This window comes from Rissa tridactyla, chromosome 1 (assembly GCF_028500815.1).
Source record: "Rissa tridactyla isolate bRisTri1 chromosome 1, bRisTri1.patW.cur.20221130, whole genome shotgun sequence".
NCBI lineage: Eukaryota > Metazoa > Chordata > Aves > Charadriiformes > Laridae > Rissa > Rissa tridactyla.
In genome coordinates, this window is record NC_071466.1 from 189561199 (window position 1) to 189585248 (window position 24050).

Below are 24050 nucleotides of genomic sequence, written 5' to 3' on the forward strand. Positions count from 1 at the left end.
TAGAGTGGAGATACACCTTTGAGATGTACATTTATAACTTCTACGTGATGACTTTTATCATATCTACTGAAATCTTTAGACATTTAATAGCAGATCCAGATCATATAACAACAGTGAACTATTCTCCTCTCCCTCCTTGCTTCCTTCAGGCAAGTGTCTGATTTCATAGTCTGCATAAAACATGTTTGTTTTAACATGAATAAACATCCAGTCACTGCTGAGCCAGGCTTAGCCAACAACCCTCAACCCTTTTGCTGAAATACCTGTTTTGCCTCAGTGGAGCCAAGGAAAGCAACTATTGCTTTCCTTGACAAGTATTGTTTTCCTCCGCCAGGTGAGGAGGTACAGACCCATCACCCAGCCAAGTCACAGACACTATTAGTTAGGTCAAACTCAGAGGTGTATGTTCCTCCCAACTCCACTTCTTATTGAGGACTCAGGAAGACAGAAAGGAGCAAGCTATCGAGCACTGAGAAAACAGTCTACGTCTTCCTTACATTTAAGGGTACTGCAGAAAAATGGACGTTGGCAGTGAAGACTCTGTGACAAGGTCAGGCAGAATGTATTCAGCTAATAAATTTAAATGGGTGTTACCTGTGATGTAAGTGGTGACATTAAGAATTTCCCCCCCTCCTCCATTCATCAAACAGCTTGAAACAAGAAAATCCCCAGTTCTGTGCAAAGAAGCAATGTCCATGTTCAATCCATTTAGAAAAAAGAAAACATTGGGTCCATAAATTTTTTATCATAAAAGGATAAGTTTAGCACAGGAGAAGCTCAAGTTAACAGAACTGTGCCTGTATATAGCAGCCAAGAGGTTGACCCCAATTAACTCTGCTACTTCAAAAACATGTCTTCAGAAAAAAGAATTACCATGTAAATACAATGACTTCTTGTTATCAACATACAGCTGGGATCTACCCATGGCAATCATTTCAATATATTATAGACTCCCTAGGTAAACATTAATATGGTGTACTTTATGCAGTGATCTGCACTCTGTAAATACTTTTGACAGATGACAGCTCCTCCCTGAGAGCCAACCTCTGTGGCATCACAAGAAATCTCCTTCTGTTGTTCAGAATAAATAATTTTTTCTGAGCAAAAGTGAAATTAAAGCCTTACACTGGAGCAACTGAAGCATACTTAAAGCAGGTCTGTACTGGAAGTTATTCATTCTTTGTTACTCCTTCTGTTATGCCCAAGTCTTGTCTTATACTCCAAAATTAACAAAAAACAGAGAAAGCCTTTAATTTAGCAGTTCATCTCTGAAGAATTACAACTGATCTTGGGAGTACAACATAGTTTACTGAATCTAATTTGCTTTTTAATTAATTATGATGCTAACAAGCTATTCCATTTCATTTTTTCTTGGGGGGCATGTTGTTTCCAGCTATTCCAAAAACAACGAGAGCACTCCATGGATGCAAGTGCATACAGTTAAACAAATTTAATACCAGGATAAACTTTTTTTTTTACTTCTATATTATAAAAATGGAAAAAGAGAACAGAACTAACAGGTACCAGACACTGTTTACACATCTACTTTCACACACAATTACATTTCAAAACTTCATTCTACATATTATTTACGCTTAATCTCAACCATGACATCCTACAACTTAGAAACTCCCCTTTACACAAAAATATACAAGTTAAGAGAGTTTATTATTTCTACTGCAGTTCAGAGGAAAGCAAAGATATTTCAGTGTTTTAAAGGAGTAAAAATATATATATACACACACACATTACACATCAACTAATTGTCTGAAGTATCTTCAAATATTTCACAAATGTAAGAATATAGTTTTCTTCCTCGGCTTAACAAATGAGCATACAAAGGGGTTTGGTGATTTGCTGCATATCATAAAAGAAAACTGAGGAACAGAGAAATAGAACAGAGTTTCCTAGGCCCAGTATATTATTGCTTAATTACTATGACTAGAACTATCCTGCAAGAAATTTGTGGCTGACAGCAACCAGAAGGTAATTAAAGGACATAAATGAACAATGCAAATCCCACAGTTGAAGTTCCTAAAATACTTCTTTTTAATCTCTAGGGAAATTTATTTGGGTTTTGTTAAAATTAAAAAGGCAACTAGAATTTTTGCCTCTATTAAATATTGAAACAATAAGCCTGTGATAAGGTTTAAATATTAATCATACATTATCTGATTCTGTACTTAGTCTACAAGTTATCAGGAGCCCCAGAGCAGCTCTAAGTACCTGACCTAAACTAGTCCTGTACAAACATTTTCTCTTTGTAAAGGGGGAAGGTTTCAAACCATTCCAAAAACCTTTGTATTGAATATTGCGCAGATACTTAGACACATGCACACCGACCCCCTTCCGTCCTGGGCCTTTGTTTTGACTACAACGATGTCTGACAGGATCCTGCTCAAGTCTTTTCCTCAGACCTGTCCTTTAGGAGCTCTGGGAATAGATATTTAGAGGGGTCATGCGCTTCTCAGCCCATCACCCAGCACAGATGTAAGAACTCTGGAAGAAGCAAGTTGTTCAGGGCACTCCTGAGAGCCAACTAACATCAGCTAAAGCAGAATTGAAGAAAGCATCTGTCCCATTGCATCTTCTGCACTTTGATTCCAGGGCTGCAGCATCTACTGAAGACATTACAGTAAGGATAAAAAGAGATACTCCCTTCCCCACCAGCATGAAAAATTAAAAAATAAAATAAATCACTGTTTATAGTTATGGAAAATGCTTGTTCCCCTCCACCTGATGCTACAAAGGAGACCTTCTTTACTGTATTAACATTATATTATTTCCTGAGTATGCCATCAGAAAAGAAGTGCATTGAAATTTGTCAGTGACTAAGGTAAGAAATTTGGTCTTTGTTTCCTTCTATGTAATCAAAGATACTAGATGTTCAGTGATCCATGTGTCACCTTCCAAGGACATGCTCAAAGCCTGAGGACAAGTTTGTGTGGTGAGAGATAAACTTGGTAGCCCCGTGTGCCTGATGACCACCTCTTAGGACCAAGCTCAGGCAAGTGAGACTTCAGAGTGGTTCTGTATCTCTGCTGTGGATAGATGTCACCATGTGTCACAGACCAATGTTTACTGTTTGGCAAACTCACCTAAAACCATAAAAGGCACTCATTTCTACATAATAATGTGAATATTGCACGATTACCTAAATCTTTCTAGTTGTGCTTCACATGTCTTTCCACTTAGTTATAAATTGATACTGTGTCAAAGATAAGATAGCTGACCTGGAACATTTTAAACTAAAGGTTCTTAGGTTAATAAGTTCTCCTTAGTTTTACTCCTACAAATGCAGTTAAGATACACAAAACCCCCCTCAAAATAAACAAAGCCCAGAACATGAAATTCACTGAGTGCTCCACCGAACATGGTACAATCTCACCCAAAAGGACAAGAGCTTTTTTTTTTCCCCATTCACTTCTATAACTTCAGGAAAAGCAGGTATCCAGACTCAGAGCAGAAACCGTTGTTCTATTTGACAGGTACAACAGAAATTCAATGTAAAAACATCATTACACAAACTCTCTCATTGTAAAGATGTACACAAAGAGTGCTTAAGCAATAGGTTTAAGGTTACCCTCGCATAGTTTATTTATCATTACTTTTGCTGTAGTTGAACCAGTTCAAGTGTGTACATAAAACACATCCATTTCTGAAACAATGCAGTGGAAATTTAGTTTCCATGGCAACCTGGCAATTGTGGGACACTTTGGGGGGGTTTATTTGTTTTTAACAGATGGGAAAAAATATCATACTGCTGTCCCCAAGCTTAAGTTTCATTTCAGAGTTACTTATATTAAGCCTTAAGGCAAAAATTTGTTGTAGAAATTCTTGTAATTTTATCTTTGAGTTGAACAGTGTTAAGGCTTGTTACAATCAGATAAGCTTAATCACATAAAATCAGATTAAGCAGGGGACTAATTATATGGCTACAGCAGATCCCTCCTTAGTTATTTCTAGTGAAACAACTTTTTTTAAAAAAACTCTGGAAATAATTAAAGAAGTTCAAATCTTGAAAGTTTAGCTTGAAATATATCATTAAGGCATCCCACAATTAATAAAATATATTTATTTTCAATTAGCATAGCATTAGTCATTTATCTTAAACAGAAGAGTTCATGGCTTCAAGCATGGAAACCTAGGATGCAATTTACAGACTAATTAGCACAGATTCTGAAGCAAACCTGTTCAGAGCAACACTTCAAGACTTAAAAGTCAAACACACATCTGTAACAAACACATACCTACATGATACCCTTCTACAATGAAATGACTGGCCTTGTAGGCAAGGGAGGAGCAGTGGATAGTCTCTAACTGGACTTCAGTAAGGCCTTTGACATGATCTCCCATAAGACTGTCCCAGAGAAGTTGATGAAGTACAGGCTAGATGAGCAGCTCGTGAGGTAGTTGAAAGCTGGCTGAATGGCCAGGCCCAGACAGTGGTGATCAGTGGCACAAGGTCTAATTGGAGGCCAGTGACCAGCAGTGCCAATACTGAGAGTACTGTCAGCAAGTTTGCTGATGATACAAAACTGGGAGGAGTGCCTGGTGTGCCAGAGGGTCATGCTGCCATCCAGAGGGACTTCAACAGGCTGGAGGAATGGGATGACAGGAACCTCCTGAAGTTCAACCAGGGGAAGTGTGAACTCCTGCACCTGGAGGGGAACAACTTCAGGTGCCAGTATATGTGGGGGACACCGCATAAAGCTTGAAAGCAGCTTGGCAGAAAAGGACCTGGGATCCTGGTAGACACCAAGTTGCATGTGAGCCAACAATATGCCATTGTGGCAAAGGAGGTCAGTGGTACCCTGGACTACGTTAGGCAAAGTACTGCCAGCAGGGTGAGGGTGGTGATCCTTCCCCTCTACTCAGCACTGGGGAGGCCCCACTTGGAACCCAGTTGTGGGATCCTCACTGCAAGAGATATGGACATACTGGAAAGAGTCCAACAAAAGGTCACAAAGATGAAGGGACTGCAATGAAGAGCTAAAGAAGGCCTGTGGCAAAAGGCGTTGGCAAGCAAGGTGTGGTAACTGCATGTTTTAACAGCCTTGCATAATGAAATGCTTGTCAATAGTCACTGAACATAAAGCTTTATATAGATCATAGAATCATTTAGGTTGGAAGAGACCTTTAAGATCAAATCCAACCATAATGACACATATATGACATGTATAAAGGAAAGAAAATAAAAAGTCCATTGAAATCTAACCTTTGCACTTCTTTGCAGAAGTGGCAGGGGAAAAAAATTTGGACAATAGAAGTAGTAATGTTTCTTAAAGGATATCCTATATATTTGCTGGGGTAAGTGGTTACTTTACACATTTAAGTTCTGCTATGGTTTTGGAAAAGAAGAAAGCACACATCACTTTCCTTCCGGTATAGCTCAAAAATTTAGGACAGCTTCCATGTCTCATGAAGAGAAGTTATAGATTGTTACAGTGAGCACTGTCTACTGTAACAGAACAATTGTTCTCTGCAAAGAAATTGTAAAAAAAGAGACTGGCATTTATTCCTCCATAAGATAAAGGCTCTCTCATATCTTACATAAATATTGGCACAGATTAATAAACCCAGACAGGGAAGATCTCTAACAGGGCTCATCTCTATCAGAGTTCCTGCATCTAAAATACAAAGACTCTACTTCATTTTGTCAATCATTTGAATCATCATAGGCACAAACAAGTGCAGTACAAGGAAAGTGACAGTACTATATGTACATTGACACAGCAAGAAAGGCTAGACCCATTGGAAAAAACATTCACTACAACTGTTTTTGAAAACTAGCACATAGCTGTTTATTCTGTGCATGGAGAGAAACGCGGGCAGTATTTAATTTTAAAAATAAATCTCAAAGCTCCTTTTCCAGGAGTTTTAGAAGCAGTCATTAAAATTAACTGAGAATCCACAGTATTTTCCAGAGTCTTTGTAGCTCTCAGTAATTATTTCTTTTCACTATCTTGTTTTTATGAGGTAAAGTGTCTCTGATTAACATTACATTCATTAATAGCAAAAAAAAAAGGCAATTTATGCAGGAAAGAAGTTGTCTGCTAATTACCAAAGAAGATGCCAATCATAATACTTTTTGAAAATTACTTGTTAAAACAATATATCTACTTGAAGTACCACTGGTAAAATTTTTCCAAAGATCCAGTTTTTAATCATACATTTGTTTCTACGAATTATTAAAAAAAATCAACTGTTTTATTAAAATAAAGTTACGTATGTTTGGTTTTACAGTAAAAAGCCAAGTTCTCCCCTCTTTTTCTCTGGTTTAGGTAAGGTCAAGTATCTTTCATAATATTCCTTCACATTCATAAATCATTCATAAAGAACAAAATTCACTCCATTATGTCTACTTCCAAATTAATTTAGAATAGCTGAAAATTGTAACAGTGTTTTGCATTATGTGAAACATGGAAAGGTGACCACTTCTTACCAAAGTGAGATGGCCCATGGTAAGTCTTGATTCCTCACATGCCAGACTACCACGAGGCTTGACCAGTGCACTAACCTACTAGATTCCCCCCGCTACAATATAGCAATCTTTCAACATTCACATTGCACAACACACACACACAAATCTCAGCCTAACATACACATTTATTAGATTATATAGTCAAGTATGCAGTGGAGGTTAATTCAGAATTAATTGCACATAGCTTATACAAGTGCTTTGACAGCATATTCAAAGCTTTCTCAAGTTCAAGTCTTAAATTCTTTCACAACTCAGATATGTTTATTTTTTTAAACTTTCTCAGCAATTACCTGGTGCAGCCTCAGGCCAGACTATCCGCACTGACATTTGTCAATGGACAGAATTGAGGTAGCTCTCAAAGTATCCTTTATACCAGTGTGATGTTTTGTGACTGCAGGTATGGATGAGGGTGGAGATCTCTAGACTGCAATAGAGACCATTATTTCTATTACAATAGAACCTAAAGGCCCCAGGACGCCAGCATGCTAGATACTAAATATATTTAATGACAGCTTTTAAGCCACTGCTATTGATGTCCTCTGGGAACTCTAAGAACTATTACATTAAAATAATATGCTATATTTGAACTAATAGTTTGAAACCTTCCCTATTCTTTTTGAATCAAGAGATATTTCAAATGCTTTTCTTGGTACAAGCGGGTATTAGGAAGAACTGCCTTTACACCTGCTTTCCATCACCTTCCAAGCTGGTATGGAGAAGGGTAAGACTGAACAGGAGCAACAGGAGTAAGTCTGCATCAGACCTGAGCTCTTGCACATGCACCAGAGTGGTGAGAGCATACGAACAAAACAAAAAACCCAACAAGTTAGCACAAGCAGTCCTGGACAGGCATCTGCCTGTTAATCATCTGTCTGTTTTCACTTCCCCTCCTGCAGCTCCTGCCCAAGATGCTTCCACTTTCACAAGTCCAAGCTTTAGACTTCCCCAAATCAGTCCCGTTGACTTCTTGTCACCAACTCTCTCTGTAGTGACCTGCTGCAAGGCACACAAGAAGAATGTGAAGAGGAGAGCTGGAAACAAGGACATTAGTTGGGGATTAACTGAGGAAAGGGTTACAAGAGGGCTGAGCACACCTGCTCAGCTCAGGCCACAGAGTGCCATGGCAGCCCAGGACACCAGCAGTACCCAAAGTGCCTGCCCAGAGAACAAACCAGAGCAGCTGCATTCCCAGTCATCAGCACCACCTGAACAGACTGGATATTACTTCCCTCTGAAAAGGGGGAAATAACATCTCCACTGTCCAGTACTTAAGAGATAGCTCATAAAGAGGCTGCTGCTAAACCACAGACAACAAGTGATGCTCCCAATTCGTTTATCTCCCTACATTCATGGGCTCAAGCAGACTTTGACAACCGCCAGAGGCAAAAAGCTCCCCTAAACCCCTTCTTCACAAATCCTTCTTTCTTTGCTTCCAAGTCCCCTCTCTCAAATACTTCCCTTGGCTGTTTCAAGCTCTCATTACTAAATGTCTGCTCTCTGGCTTCATCTTACTAAATTTGGATTTTTCCACCACTTCTCCCTTCTGGTCTGTTTCCACTTTGTATACCCAAACTATGTGCAGAGTACAACTAACAGTCATGGATGTAACTAACAAGTAAGTTTCAGTGGAGGTGAAACACCTGAACCTGAATAGCAGTGGACTTCAAGGTCTCCTTTTATTTGCTACAGCAAACCCCAGCCAGCAACCAAGCACCACACAGCTGCGCATTCACTCCTCCCATGGGACAGGTAAGAGAATTAGTAGAGTAAGAGTGAGAGAACATATGGGTTGAGATAAAGACAGTTTAATAAGTAAAGCAAAAGCTGCGCACGCAAGCAAAGCAAAACAAGGAATTCATTCACTGCTTCCCCATCAGCAGGCAGGTGTTCAGCCATCTCCAGGAAAGCAGGGCCCTGTCACACATAACAGTTACTTGGGAAGACAAACACTAACTCCAAACATCACCCCACTTCTTCCCCCAGCATGATGTTACATGTCATGGAATATTCCTTTGGTCAGTTGGGGTCAGCTGTCCTGGCTGTGTCTCCTCCCAGCTTTTTGTGAACTCCCAGCCTACTCGCTGGCAGGATGGTGTGAGGAACAGAAAAGGCCTTGACTGCTCAGCAACAACCAAAAACATTAGTGCACTATCAACAGTATTCCTGTCCCCAAAACACAGCACTACATCAGCTGCTAGCAAGAAAGTCAACTCCATCCCAGCCAAAACCATGACAATCACCATTAGAAATAACTGTTAAATATAAGAAATAACTATTGAGTGTAGCTTAGAACCAAAAGACCTTTTGTTTTCCTATAACTATAGGCAACATCTCTAATTTTCAATTCAATTGGGAGAGCTAACAGGTTGTCCATATGAACCCTGAAGGACACAGAGAATCCCAGTGCTATCTGGAACGTAGGATAGTGTTGACATCCTAATAAACATGATGAAAATGAGTAATTTAAAGAAATTTGAATATTTAAGGCAAACTATTAATCTTATAAAAGCAGCTGTTTCTACAGAAGGCATGTACATGTTAGAATCCAAAAAGTTAGTTTTTGAGACTTACTGTGCAACACCTAGAAATAAATGAAAGTACTGTCAAAAAATATTCTGATCTTGCTGAAAATGTTAATCCCAATCCTGCATTACAGATATTACCAAAATCTTCATCCCAAGCAGAAATATCAATAGGAAAACCTTAGGATAACAGGACATTTCTGAAGAGAGTCAGATTTTTCCTGGTCCATTTCCCCTTCCCTTCTGCTTGCTCCTCTCCCCCAGGAGCTGACAAGCTGATTGACAGAAATGGGGAATCAGAGTTTGGGTTTGTTTAGGTACTTCAGATCTGCCTGTCATGAAGTCTGCTTTTGATAACAAGGCCTTTCTGGTTCTAAACCTTAAAGAAGCTTAACTACTGACACAAAAGAAATGGCTTGACAGCACCATTTCTTTTGCCCCCTCCCCCCCGCAAGTATTTTCAAGTCACCTCTCCTCAGTCCCCATTTGCCCCCAACAAACTGTTGGCCATTCACACTGAACACAATTTGTCACAGCAAACTAATGCTGCCATGATTTATTCACGCACTTAAGACTACCGAGTACAACAACTTGAGAACCAAGACCACTCTCTCCAGACAACACAAAAGTTATCAATATCATGTATGGCACATTCACATCATGTTTAATGTGACATAACAAAGTCAACTGTCAAACCTTTAAGCCAGAATAAGTCTAAGTCTTTCTCCAGCGGCAGTGTCTGGAGAATAGCAAAGAGAATATTGATCCTGTTTCTTCTTTCAAGAACCTAACAAGATAGGGCAAACAAATGGTCAGTTCTGTTACTACACATAACTGCTTTTGACATTGATAGCATCTCTTGTCCAAATGCCTAAGACTGAAAAAGTTAAAAGAAAATAAGACAAGACTATGCATTACATCACAGAATTTCCGGTTTTCTGCATTTGTTTTGAGAAATAAGGCCTTAAATTTTAACCATAAAACACATAACTGGGCTTTATGTTGATTACTTACAATTAAAATTGGAAACAAAATACTATTTTTTTCCTTATCACCTTTTAAAACTTTCTAGCAGACACATGTCAAGATCTATCCAGGCTAAAGCCCAGATATGCTGAGTACACAGTCAGTCAAAAAAGTAAGTAAATAAATCTCTGGAGAGCTTGGATGCCCTAACAACTCTCTCTTTAGAGTGTATCAAGAAAAGCTGTTATTTGTTATCTTAATCCAGATACTACTACTACAAACTTACAGTGGCACATGGCTGGCATATAGCAATCCATGAGTTGGTGACACAGCCTGTACAACATTGTGAACAAAAAAATAATCTCCATTTGACACTGAAAACCAGCTAACAGCATGTGATTTGCACAAGACACTAACAGCAAATGGTTCAAGGAGGTAATGTTGTCCTTAACTGATCTTTATAATATACGATTATTATATAATATTTTGCCACTTGGGAAATAGAAACTTTATGAATAGGACAACACCAGAAATCTTCCCCTGTATCAGATGACACCAAGCCAAACTTTTTTCTCCCCCACCTAACTCTGAATGTTTACAACTAACTAGCTTGAAACAGAAAATTGTTAGAATTGTAGAAGCTGGACTGCTTTGTATTGTTTCAGGGATCTTTCGTGTGGGTTTTTATTGTTTTGGGTTTTTTTTAAATACCCAAAGATTTATCATCTTGTGTTGTGGATTTGTTCTGTGGTAGATTCTTTCACAAAACAAGGGAGAAAAAGAAATCAGTGAAGGAATGCTGGCTCTAAAGTACATCTTTGGTACTCAATAGATGAAAATCAAAAGAGAACATAAATATTTACTGTAGAAAGCTTAAGAGTGTGAGCTCAAGTATTCCACTTCTGTTAAATAAACTATCAAAACCAGTAAGCTATTCTTAATGAATTCCTAATGTTTCTGTTGAAGCCTCTATAGCATAGAGGAGGTTAAGTCTCTTGACAACTTACACTGTCTCACATTTAGCTGGGAGCCTCATGACAATCCTCTAGGATGTTGAAGGGAAACCTTGGGACCTTCAGAGACTAAAAGAGCAATCCAGCAAGCTTCTAAACCCCACACCTACGTGGACCTCATGCAGGCCCCCATGCATCTCACAGTGGATTCTGCACAACCACGGCCTGATGCCAGATCCCATCATCCTAACACAACAGATATTTTTCCAAATGCTGGAACATGTAGGCATTCAGCCCTCTTAACAGGCTCTGTGCCTCAGAGGCCAAAGTTCCCACTTCAGCATTGCCAAGTCACTGTAATCTGTCTTAAAAAGCAATAGAGCCAGCTAACAACATCACACTCATCCATCCAGGGTTGCAAGTATGACCGTAGCTGACTGTTTAGGTCAAATCCATTGGCAGTGCCTGCTCAGCCTACTTCCTTCACCTGCCCAAACAACCAGCAGAAGACAGCTCAGGTAAGTCAAGCCACCTTTTGAAAGATGCCATTTCTTGTATTACAGAATGAACTGGAAGCGAACACCAAAATAAAAGTGAGCATTCTTCAACCATCTGCACAGTTTCTGCAGTACCTCCCTGTTCCAGCCTAATCACTAGGGTAGGCTGAGCCTGTGAGAACACAAAATACATACGTTAGTTTCTACAGACAGAGGTGGTAAAAGCTGAGAAGCTAAGACCCTCTTACTATGAGGTGATGGCACTGCCATCCATATACGCAAGTGTTGCTTGGTGTAACTTGCCAGGTACAGATGCATCCTGAGCAGCACGGTACCACCAGGCATTTGCAACGACGCAAAGGGGCTTCATACAATTGTTGGTATGAGCACTCACTCCCAAGATGGACACTGTCAGGATAGGCTGGAAGTGTGCCATGGCCTCGAGGACTCAAAGAGAGTTTCAGCTAGGTATGGCTTCTCCATATGCAACAGAAAAAAGCAGGAGAGACAAAACATTTTTGTCCACATGATTAATGCCCTTTAAAAAGTACAAGATAAAAATCCAACCTATGGCATTCATACTGATACCAGAAGTAATTTAAGAATTTTTCCTGTTTTAAAATGTAGTGCACCCAAATGACTGCATCATAGTTGTACCTGCAGACAAAAATGGGACAGAAACTTTAGAAAGCAACAGCAGCATCTGAACCAGCGAGAAGTCACAGAACAACCAACCCTTTTTTTCTTTAGTTTCCACCAACCAACCGCAGATGTAATTCCTGAACTATCTCAGCTATGTCAGAGGAGACAAGTACACAAGCTTTCAGTCAGCAGCGCCAGCCTGCTTTTCAGCGTGCTGCTTTACAAACCAGGCACTGAGGTCATGTAATTGGGACATAGTCAATGAGCAGATTGGTAGTAGATGTGGGAATGTAACTCATTACTGGAGACTCCCCATTCAGCACTCCAACCACACCAGGCTGTTAAGGGATTTATACTCAAAGGCATTTACCATTACGTTTCCAAGTCAGATTTATAATCCGTGTTTCCTTATTCCTCAATTTTTCATGTTGAAAAGATAAACAGAGACCAAGAACTTAAGCTGCCTGTTTTGACAGTTTAAGGAATATCATCACACCCCAGCAGCATGTCAGTGCTACCTGGACATTTCCCGCTGGGGATAACCACCAAGATCTCATGCAGAGCAGGAAAGCTACCGTGTGACTGAATAGAACTACACAGCCATTGTTGTGTATTTTAATCTAAAGTGTATGAGCCTGGTTGGGGAAAGCAAACATGGAGGTGCAGAAGCCACTAAATTCAAATGACTACAAGAACCACAAAGACCCTGAAGCAGTCTAAAGCATAGACCTTACCCATGTGATTTAATTTTTTATATATTTTTTTTTCCAAAAGGCAGTGCTGAGATGCCAGAAAATGAACAAAACCTACATTTGCAAAGGGAATAGAAAAACAGAAGCAGGTGGTCAAGTAGCTAAGCTGGCAGAGCATTTGGACAGTAGCCGAATGGCCTGAATTCGGTCTTTAGTAAGGTCACCAGTGTCTCCCACAGCACACACAGCTGCATTACTTAAACCATATTTGTGATAAGAAAACAGCACTTTCAAATACATATTTAAGACTACAGAAGCGAACCATAGAAGAATAGGCATTTAAACATTTTAATATTATCCATTGTGATTCGTTGATAAAAAGGCCAGTTCAGGAATGTTACAGACATTCATCGTACTTCTGCTGCACACAGTTCATGATAATACAGGTTCAACTCCTATCACTCTCTGCAACAGCCCTTTGGGATGGTATTTCCAGCAGTACTGGTATGCATGTACTCACACACACACCCTGTTTTCTAACTAAAAGTGCCTGCAAGCAATCACAGAACACTCACTCTGAACAGCAGCCTCAAAAACCCCAAGTCCTGCAGTGTGCAATCAACCTTAGTTCAACAAAATCACACTCATTCATCACTTCCCACACTTCTGAACAAATACATACTCTTCATTTTATTTAATAAATGGCATTTTTAGTACACAAGTTCTACTGGTCTCTGCATTTCACCGAGGTGAAATGAGGTGGCACAGACAATACAGGGAATGCTAATGTTTTGCACAGCGAACAAAGCATTTCTTTTAAAGCCAAGTGAACATGTCATTTAATCAAGATTGGTTTTGCCACTTGAAAGTTCACTTACAAATGAAATTCAAACTTGATTCCCATAAGCAACAGGACACTGACAAAATCCACTACCTTGGTGAAGCAGTATTAACGATAACATCTTACAGATAACATCTAATGTCTACATCTTCCAACATTAACCACTGTCTCTGTCATCTGTAGGTCACATAAGCAACCAATAAGCAACCAAACCCTCAGGTTGCAGCTAAATGTTGACAATTCCCAGCTAATGCACTCACACCTCAAAGGCTAGAGCTCGTAACACAGGAAACAGCATTACCCTGTGAGCTCTCAATTCAAGCACTTCTTCAGTCACAATTAAAACATTGAGTCAAAAGTTTCCAAGCAGCCTTCTGGAAGGAAGAAATCGTGTATGTTCAGGAACAGCTCATTGAGAGAGCAGCAAGCCCTTACTTAGCACCACAGGGCAAGGACTTTTGATTAGCCCAAAGCTCATTAGCAACTTCAAGAATCTCTCAGAGTCATTATCTAGCAAACTAAAACCTGCATGACCTACAAACTAAGATAAATACAACTGACTACAGAAAGCTCAAATCTGAGGTCCTTACCTAAAACCACACAACTAAACAAGACACCATGAAAATTCAAGCTGAATCAAGCACGTAAAAAAAAAATCTTGACATGGTCTTGTTTCTGAAGTGTGCTTTAATAAGACCCAATTAGCATTACAAGTAATGTGATATATCCTTTCCAAACCATAATCCCCGAGAGCACATTGTCCAGAAATGACTGCCCAGAAGATCTGCTTCCCCCACTGTCTTTATTCTGCAAGTTTTGCAGCAGGCCTTAATTACAACTTCCCTGCTGGACAGGCAGGCAGCAGATGCCACAAAGAAGCCATCAGTGGAGCATAAAGAAAGCTTCTCAAAGCTTCCCACACTTTCACATTTCTTTGTGCCTTTCACTACAGTCTGAACTCCTCCTCGCTCCCTGTGCCTGGCTACCAGCCTTCCCCTCTGCCAGTTCATGAGTAAACCCTTTTGCATAGCCCCACTTCATGACCTGATAAAAGCACACAGCAATTCTGAGCTCTTTGCCCCTGCCTGACATTTCACTTAGGCTCCATAATCCCTCACCCAGTCTCTTCTTCCCAAATCCAGTACTGACCATCCTCTACTGGATTTGCCAAATCTAACTTCCTAGCCCATCTCCCTTCGCTGCCAACTAAAGCTGCTGCAATGTCCTTCAAGCTTCCATATTTTCAAGAAAAAGCCCCTCCAAAACATTCCAAATAAAAGTACATACTTAACAAAAGTGTTTTCAGTTCACTTACGTCACGATTTATAGCAATTCACCTTTGCAAGATTAACAAAACAAATAGTTTCAAGGTAAAAAAATAATTTGTAAGTAACCACAAAACAACTCACATAAAATCTTTGGATATCTCTCCATACAACTGTACAGATATATTTCCTTTTCATATTATCAGAAAAATAAACTAATTCAGCCTGAAACTAATGATGTACAGAAAGTACAGAAAGGATGGTGCTATTTGGAAGAAGCACATGGGTAATTTAAGTAGGGGGAAGGGTAGAAGTTCTGGTTCTAAATCATAATTGTAGGAGCTGTTAGAGGAGCCAAGCGCCAGAAGCGCCTGCCAAGTGCTATTCACCCACACACGCACGAGCGTATAATGCTGGCTTGAAGGGAGCTCGATAAGAGATTGCAAAGCAAATTATATGAAATCATGCTCCATCTCTAAGCTTGGAGAATTTGGGGTATTTAAACAGGGTATGCTGTACTGTTTATGTGCTGCAGCGCTTCACACTAGCGGTGTCAGTGTTTCAGCTCGACAACATCTGAAGCCACAGCATTCCTCTCGCCTCCCCGGGGCCTGCGCGACATACCACAGGCTGCAGGAATGCCTTCGCACATTCATTAAGTCAACATCCATACAGAAGACAGAAATTTCTTTTTAGCCAGTTCGCAATAACTAATACTAGGAAAAAGTCAAGGAATTTTATGGCTGAACTATACACTGATGAATTTCTGGAGCTAAAGTCCTCTCCGGAGGAATTAAAATGGTAGAATTCAGTATCCAACCTTTGGAACTAAGAAGAAGCAAAGCCAGACCTGTCCAAACAGCTTTCCTATTAAATATAGATCTGAGGAGACCAAGCTATTCTTTTCCAAACCACTTATGTATTTTATCATTAAATTGTCTTTTTATTTATAGAAGATATCACACATAAAGCACTTCCTTTTGCAAACTGAGATTGTAGATTTGTAAAAAATGACAAAACACTAAGTAGCATGTATACAGATGTGAAGGCTAAGGGTTATCTAAACTATCTTTGCAAAAAGCAACAGTAACACTGATGCCTGATAACAACTATCTGCCCCTTAAGTTTTAAAGGTACTTCAAGGATTCAAGATTTCAGGGGTAAAAGTAAATATTGACGTTTTCAGATAAGTCACATATTTTAAGATCATGCTATGGAACTCTTCATAAACAGAATCCTGGATCTGAGCCATCCCAATGGTTATCAGACATACAATAGCTTTTTTTTCCTCCCCTTCACCTCCTAGTTCATTGTGGTAGGGCTGAACAGCAGGGACACACAAGTTCAAAACCTTGTGTGAAAACTAGTTGACAACACACTTGGCCATTGGAAGTGTCACAAGCAAGGCAACTGCCAACTTGAAGAAACTTGGAAAAAAATACATACACATGTTATGTATCACACTCCAGTCCCTACCCTCATACATTTATGTACATCAAGCACACCCACCACACACTCCCAGGGGTTGTTTTAGATAAAAAAATGCTTTAAACACAGTAAAAATCAGTTCACAACTACTCTAATTAAAAAGAGAGGGAAACACCCAAGAAAATGCCTCCAATATGATGAATATTATGTATGTGATCCCCTAGCTTTATAGCTACCGTACCAGACAAGATGCAAGGACGCTGTTTCATATTTAACAGACATTGAAAAGCCTGGTATCCCCATAGACCACAGGCAAATCAAATAACTCCTGTGCTAAGAGGTACTTGTTACGTGTCCAAAACTGATTTTGGTACAAAACAAACATTGCATAATTAACAAAGTATTTTCTCTAAGCTTGAGTCCCAGCTTTTGGGCCTAAAGAAATGATGGGCAGAGGAGCTGGATGACAGGGGATGAGAGGCAGAAGAACAGAACACGATTTTGGTACTGCAGGATGCCCCAGGCACTCCACTGAGTATTTCCAGGAAGGCGGTCACAGATATCCACAGCAAAGGAGAAAACAGGACAAGACTACTAGAGATAGTTGGAAGGAAAGTTCCCAAGGCTTTTTCCTCAGAATTATCCCCAGAACTATCCTGAAGAGGCAATGGCAATGCTCAAGAGCCATCATTTTATGAGAAGCAGCAGTTCTCATTAATCTGAGGGTATTCAAGTTCCTACATCAACCACATCATTATATGTTATCATTATAAAGTATGTGTTTTGATAATAACCAGACAGAAGTGTTTATTTTTCTTTCCAATATCACTATATTGAAAGGACTCAAAGTCTACCTGTTTAAGTTCTGGATGGACCAATGAGACACAGACCCCTCAAAAGGATGTTACAAGGCAGCTACCTCTCACCAGCCAAGGAATTCTCTGCCTCCAGAGCCACGCGCCCAGTGGGCTCACCCTGCAGCCAGGTCCCATTCAAAGCTGAAAAGCCCCGCTGACTGGCAGCACCAGTGTGGCAGGAGGAAGCACCAGTACGCCGTGGCTGCAAGGCACTTCGAGCAACACATGAAGAGCGCTGGGGTCCTGTCATCTTTTGTACTCCCAGCTGCGCCCTCCCTCGCCTCCCCCACGCTGGCACACACTCTTTAGCAGACAATTGGAGCCCAGCTAGAGGTGCTGATCCAGTAGAAATCCCTCCCTGCCAAAAAAAAAAAGTGATTAGTTTTCAGCCAGATCAGCTCTTCTCAACTGTTCATCCCAGAAGCTGTTACAAGGGGAGCACATGGCCAGAGCTGGGAGAACACCAGAGCTGGCCCAGTCTGGACATGGCTCTGCTGGTCCCCAGACAATTACGTTCTGCTCCCCAAAGCTTCCCCACCCCACCCCCGACACGTACTCAAGACAATATGCTATTCTGAGTTTCCTGAATTATTTTAACATATGGTACCATAGCTGTGCATAGTCCTATCCTACACAAACCCCATATTTTTACATAAAACCTGCTATTTGTAGCCTGCAGAGTGCTTTTGAGGTTTTGCATAAGGTATGTAAAAAACAAATGGCATTTTACAGAGGTCATTAAAAAGCCAAACTTCTGCTCTGCAAACAAAAAATCCACTTCAGAGATTAACCAGAAGATTCTAACTTGCTAGTTTAAGAGTCCATTCAACATTTGTCAGCTAAATAAGTTTATTCTGGACCTCTGCTTCTCTACAAGTGAGCTGCTCCCCATCAGTCCAGTTCCTTTCTACTGGGTCATTATTTTGCTGAGGAACCCACAAAGAGAGGTAAAGCACGCTAATAAAGACCGCAGATCTCTATCAGCTGTACAACCATGTCTACGCCTCAATTATGATACTGTTAACTGTCTGCCCAAAAAGAGAGCTAGAAGCAATATTTATCAATATAAATTCAAACAGATCTTTGTGAGAATCATCATGAAAGCCCATGACTACTCTAATGTTACAGTTTTTCTGTAGGTTTTTTAGTAGGTTACATTTTTCTGATTACATTGAGAAAAGAGGGAACAACATAATTTGTGTTTAATATGACAACTAACATCTGTACATAATCTCAGCCATCTTTAAAACCAGTGTTATTTATTATACCTATTAAATACACATTTTAGAGGCATTGCTATAGAAGCCACAGACTATTCAGTAGAATGGAATCTTTGCAGAAGTGAAACAGAAACACTTTCCTTTGCATGCAAATACATTGAAACCCAGCAATTTTCAGTCTTAAAGGCTTCCCAGTGGATTTTCTGAACGTAAACAAGCATGACCACACTTAAGCTCGAAGATGCAAAAGCAGGGGATGTGGTCTAACACCAGATGACAGACAGGCAGCAGCGAGACTGACACCCCTCATCCTTCATACTACCAGGAAGCCAAGACTTTTTATCAAGGGAACGAGTTTTAAAATACTATTTCTTAAAGCACAGTGCAATTGCTTGGTTGAGATGAAGCTACTATTTATATTTTTAAAAGCATTAAAAACCCAAACCAACAGTGTTTTCCAGAAGCAACCACTGACAGCAGCTTTAAAAAAAGCCCAACCAACTCTGCAGGTGTCTATGGAGTGATTTCCATATTACCCTGTCTCCAAACCTGGAGAGTTCATTACCTCAGATTGCTGTGAATATTGTTTACCATGGTACATCTCCAAATACCATCTCCAAAGAAGATTAAACTCTAAAACCAACAGTTTCCTCACATACAAGAGGAACACACACTTTCCGGGAAAAAATATACATATCTTACTATTGTCTGCATCTTTTACTATGCTTTTTCAATTAATTAGTAGAAAGAAATTGTTCAAAGTCTTTGGATAATTACATCATTACAAAAAGCCTAACTTGTATGCTGAAAAGACAACAGACACGTCTTTTGTCTTCCAATCTCATTTGCAATAACAGAATAAAAAACAATTCAAGGTATTGAATTTAACTTTCCAGTTATGTAAGCAACTGGAGAATCTGTAATTTGAGATGCTTACTATTATCACTGACATATTTCCTTAAGACAAATATAATGCCAAAATACATGCTGGCAGAAACCTCCACCATTACTTTACCTGTTTAACCTGGCAAGCAACAAGAATAAGCCCATTTCTTCAACACAGTTGAGCACTCAGAACTGCATCTGCCCCAATGAGAAGAATTTTAGCTTCCAGGTCTTGTTATTCCAAGTGGAAGAAAGGATATCATCAAGTAATATCATTGTGGCTTGAGTTATAATTAGCTATTCTTTTTTTTTTCCTGATATGGGTGGGTGGAGGAAGAGAAGCAAGCACAGCTACAGTAATGAACTCTGTACAGAACCGACACATGCTCTCTTACACTGAAATACAAGAACAGGGATCTTCTGTTTTCCACCTTAGGATTTCCTCTTTTTTTGTCCAAAGTTTTACAGACCAAAAAAAAGGAAGGAAGCTGGGGGCAGGGGGGGAAGGTAGAGGAATAGGGAAGGGACAGATAAGTGGAGAATGTTTAAGTTTACACTATTAACCATGAATAATACAGCAGCTCTGCCAGCTCTTGTTCACTGAATTGTTTCGAAAATTTATTCTTTCTTTATCATAGTAAGAGGGGAGACAATCTTAACACCAGAAGGAGCAATTCTGAATCCCATGCAGAGGGAGAAACGGCAAGTCAATCTCTGTATCCTCATTGTGTAACAGACCTAGTACAGATGTTAGGAAAGGAACCACGCAGCCTAGGAAAAAAGCATATCCCTTCAAGGTACAAAATATTAGCCAGTTTTATTCCTTATAAAAACTACCACTATCACTTATGAAAGAATTAGTACTTACAACCTGTGACCCACCTCTATACCGCTTAGTCTCAGGGAGCGTACCTTACAGTTGTACTCTGGAATCAGGTAGCACTATGAACCGCTGATGACATTTAAGTTTCCCAATGCTACTTTTTTCCCAAAAAAATAAGAAAGTACACTTAAGAATCAAATAGCCATCTTTATACAGGGCTTCTCCTCAGAAAAATAATATTCTGTATTTTATGGGTAATATAATCTACAAAAGCATGATTGCTACTTCATTTAAGTACAACTATTTCATACTTATATAGTCTACCACATACCTACAACTTGATTAAAGATCAAGCAGTTACCCGTTGCTGTTTGTATAATACAATAATGAAATAATACAATTTTCGCACCTAACTTGCATTTAACTTATGTAACAAAATAAAGCATCAGAAGTACTGGCTCCCTGCCCCACCCCCCCAACATCTTGTACGTGCTTAACTCACTACACTACTCTGGGGAAAAGTTAAAATAAGGCTTCATGGAGTAATCATTTCCTTTCTGCACTGCAACCTGTAATTTCAAAGAGTTTCAAGAAATGAAACATTATCCTATTATATGTGGTCAATGATTTATGATAGTAAAAGAAAATGCTTTGGTTTAAAAATAACTAAACAGAACTCAGAAACTTCTATTATGGAAGAGCCCCTATTGTACAGTTGTTGCTCACCTCTTAGCCACAGCATGTATAGATTCCCGTACACTCAATGCAAGTTATTCATGAAAGTCAGTACACACCTTTATAATTAGGAATTTATTTTGTATTTCTAAACAAGACTCAGAAGTCATAAGTTCAGTGCAAACAACAATAAAAATCAAATCAAGAAATCTCAAGCAATGGATTTGAAAGGGCACTCCATTTCTTCTCTGCTGCAAGAACTGACCAAGCTCATCATTTCGCTACTGATTGCGCAAGAGCGGCCACCACCTGCTTCCAGAGCCCTGAAAGGACACACATACACACTTGAAATCCAGTAACACAGAAAGCAAAACTGAAAAATATTTAAGTTATTCCTCAAACACCCTATTGCAAGTTCTGCTAGCTAACAACCCCCTCTCGGGGTTTATTACCTCGTCTACTATTTGTGCTTTTCTACACACAACCTATCAAGAAAACAAAACTCAATGTACTAGAAAGCTGACTAAACAGACTATACCCACTTTCAATTGTAACAATTTCAGCTGTTACTATCAACAAAGTAGATAAATAATTGCATGTGAATCTGAAATAAATTGACTTTGTTCCTTAATTGGAGAAGGATGAAAGGTGCAATCAGTATCAGCAGGGCTTTTTTCCCCTTATATTAGCTCTCCTTCAAGAGCACATGAGCACATTTTTGCCTTATCCCATAATAAGACTGTGTTGGGTTTTTTTAATCCTGCAAAACTGATTTGATTTTACCCTATTTTCTTATTCAAGCTAACAAAAAAAAAGCAGCAAGCACAATGCATTACAAATTGCAAAATCCAAGCTGCTTTCTTTGTCCCTATAGCCCAGGTGACTTTCAGAGCTGCACTGTTTGCAGCTCTCCTATCCGCTCTTGAGCATCTGGAATTTAGATCAGCATTATTTTCAAACGAAAAATTTCAGGTGCCCAAGAATGCAAAGTTGACAAGTTATCAGATCATCTTTAAACTATGTAACTGGGAACATACATTCTGAATAACGAGAAACATGCATTATGAAGAGAAACAAGAAACAGAAAACAGCTATCACTTCAGTCTCTTGTCATTGTAAAGATCTGAAAAATACATTCCTTTAAACCTACAGAGGCAAACTAATGGCAAATCATTGTGGCTTCCAGGCGTCTTTAGTTGTTCATCATGCATTGCTTCTCTTAACAAGCTCTGCTTCTGTTAGCAAATACAGTTCCTAAACTGCATCTCTCACAACAAAGCTGTCAGACAAGGTGCTTCCAACAGGCTTATGCAAGAAAGGAAATTTGGGAGCCAGCATGGCTGACAAACAGGAGAAACAGAATGGAAAAGAGGTGCTGTTCATTAGGGACACATAAGCAGAAACAGTCAGCTGACAAAAACAGGATGGGAGAATGACTGTCTAGACAACAGTACTCCGGAGAAGGATTTGAAGGATTGATTAGCGGTTCCCGACTGAACATGAGTCAGTGTGATGCTATTGCAAAAGGAACAAACACCACATCAGGAATGACAAGCAGACACACCGCCTAAAGCACACACTAAGATTCTCCTGCTTTACCTGACAAAGCTTTCCTGTCCAGTTCTGAACTTAGATCAATTGGTCAAAGATAAGAACAACATCATCTACAAGGAAAGGATGAAATCACTGGAGCTATTTCATACAAGGAAAAGGAGACAGTCTTGGCAAGTCTTCATATACACATAAGGATACATGCAAGAGGAAAAGTACTCCGATGCTACATACTTTCTAGTAGCAGGATTGCTAAGCACTGACTACAGAAGTTGCAGATGCTCCATTATCAGCATTTTAAAGAACATGTTGGCAAACATCCTTCGGAAGTGATAGACAGTTGACTTGGCCTTGAGAAAGTGGTACAGATTAAATCTCTCAAAACCTTTTCTAAACATATTTTTCCTATGTTTATATTGATCACCCACCAAAAAAAATTAAATAAAATCAAAACTTCGTATTGCATCTACCGCAAATGAAATGCATGCAACTTCTCCCTCCAGATTAGTCTCCTGGTTTCCAAATCACTGGGAAGGGAACAGCGGTCACCTCAAAGGCATTCCGCACAGCTTCTCAAAAAAGAATAAATAGCAAGAAAAGGAGGAAGAGCAAAACCAAAATTTATTCAGTGATGTACATAGTTACATGCAAAAATAAACAGTAACAAAATAAATTCCACACTAACAAAGAAAAGCAAAACCTTCACTTTTCAAAAAACCGCAAACCTTTTGTGCAAAATCACAAAGACAGGCTTGAAAGGACTTTGATGGGTCACCTGGTTTGTTCCCCTGCACCTTCACAGAATCAACTACAAATCCAGTAGCAAAAAACAACCCCAAAACACAAAACAACAAAAACCACCCCAACACAACACTCAAAAGTCCCTCAAAACTAAAGAAATTAAGGAGTGTGTCTCCCAGGGGTGCAAAATCTCTGCTGAAAGTGCCTCGTCTCAGTTGCTGAACACATTCAACTGTCACAAATGATCCAAGCAGCCAAAATGCTCTCCTCAGGATATTCCCTGATCCCAAGACTCAAATTATGGAGAACTTTATAGACCAAAACCTACACAGTGAGTTACACTCAGAAATTAACTGGAAACTATGGAACATGGTAGATACAGTGTTCACCTTGAACCAGGCTGAAACCCTATTTTATTCTGAATGTTCATTTCTGGGCTGCAGGTTAGGGAATACAGACACTCCTGCAGTAGTGAAAAAAGTTGCTGATATCTGCGTGGTAGGAATAAAATAACCAATTATAGCTTCCTTGACAGAGAAGTTAGTGACTCCATCACATGCTGTCTGAGCTCCCAGAAAATCAGATTACATTAGCCTGTGCTAGATAACAAAAAAAAAGCCTTCTCCCTTTCAGCAGGGAGACCACATTCTCACCTTCACTCCTTATGTTATTTCATTCGCTGCTGTTCCATCATTTTTAACTAAATCTCACCCAGCTAGTAGCCACATAAGTCCAACGCTGAGAATGGTGGCAAAAAACCTTCAATACAGTGAAAGAAGAAAAACACAGTGTCATCAGCATACAGCTAGACATGAAATAACATCAGCCTTCAGAGATCTTCCCTAGTAGCTCCAGATACATGGGGAATAGGAAAGATGAGATCTCCGAAGGGCACTATGTAAGAAGGTGTTAATGAACCAATCAGCTCTGGGTTGCCCTTAGGAGATGATAAAGGCATTCAAAACATCACATCTATACTAGAGACTCTAGATTTTTGGAGGCAGCTGT

At 39.6% G+C, this 24050-nt stretch overlaps 1 protein-coding gene across 3 annotated transcripts in view; it reads right to left on the reverse strand.

Moving 5' to 3' along the window:
- Positions 1–24050, reverse strand: part of DOCK4 (dedicator of cytokinesis 4) — a 254671-nt gene that overhangs the window by 225610 nt on the left and 5011 nt on the right. The window contains exon 2 of one of the 3 annotated variants that reach the window (XM_054197691.1): positions 23696–23801. The exons of the other annotated variants lie outside the window; for them this stretch is intronic. The gene's annotated coding sequence lies outside the window, so the exon portion shown is untranslated. The remainder of the gene's footprint in view (positions 1–23695; positions 23802–24050) is intronic. 3 annotated transcript variants of the gene reach the window in all.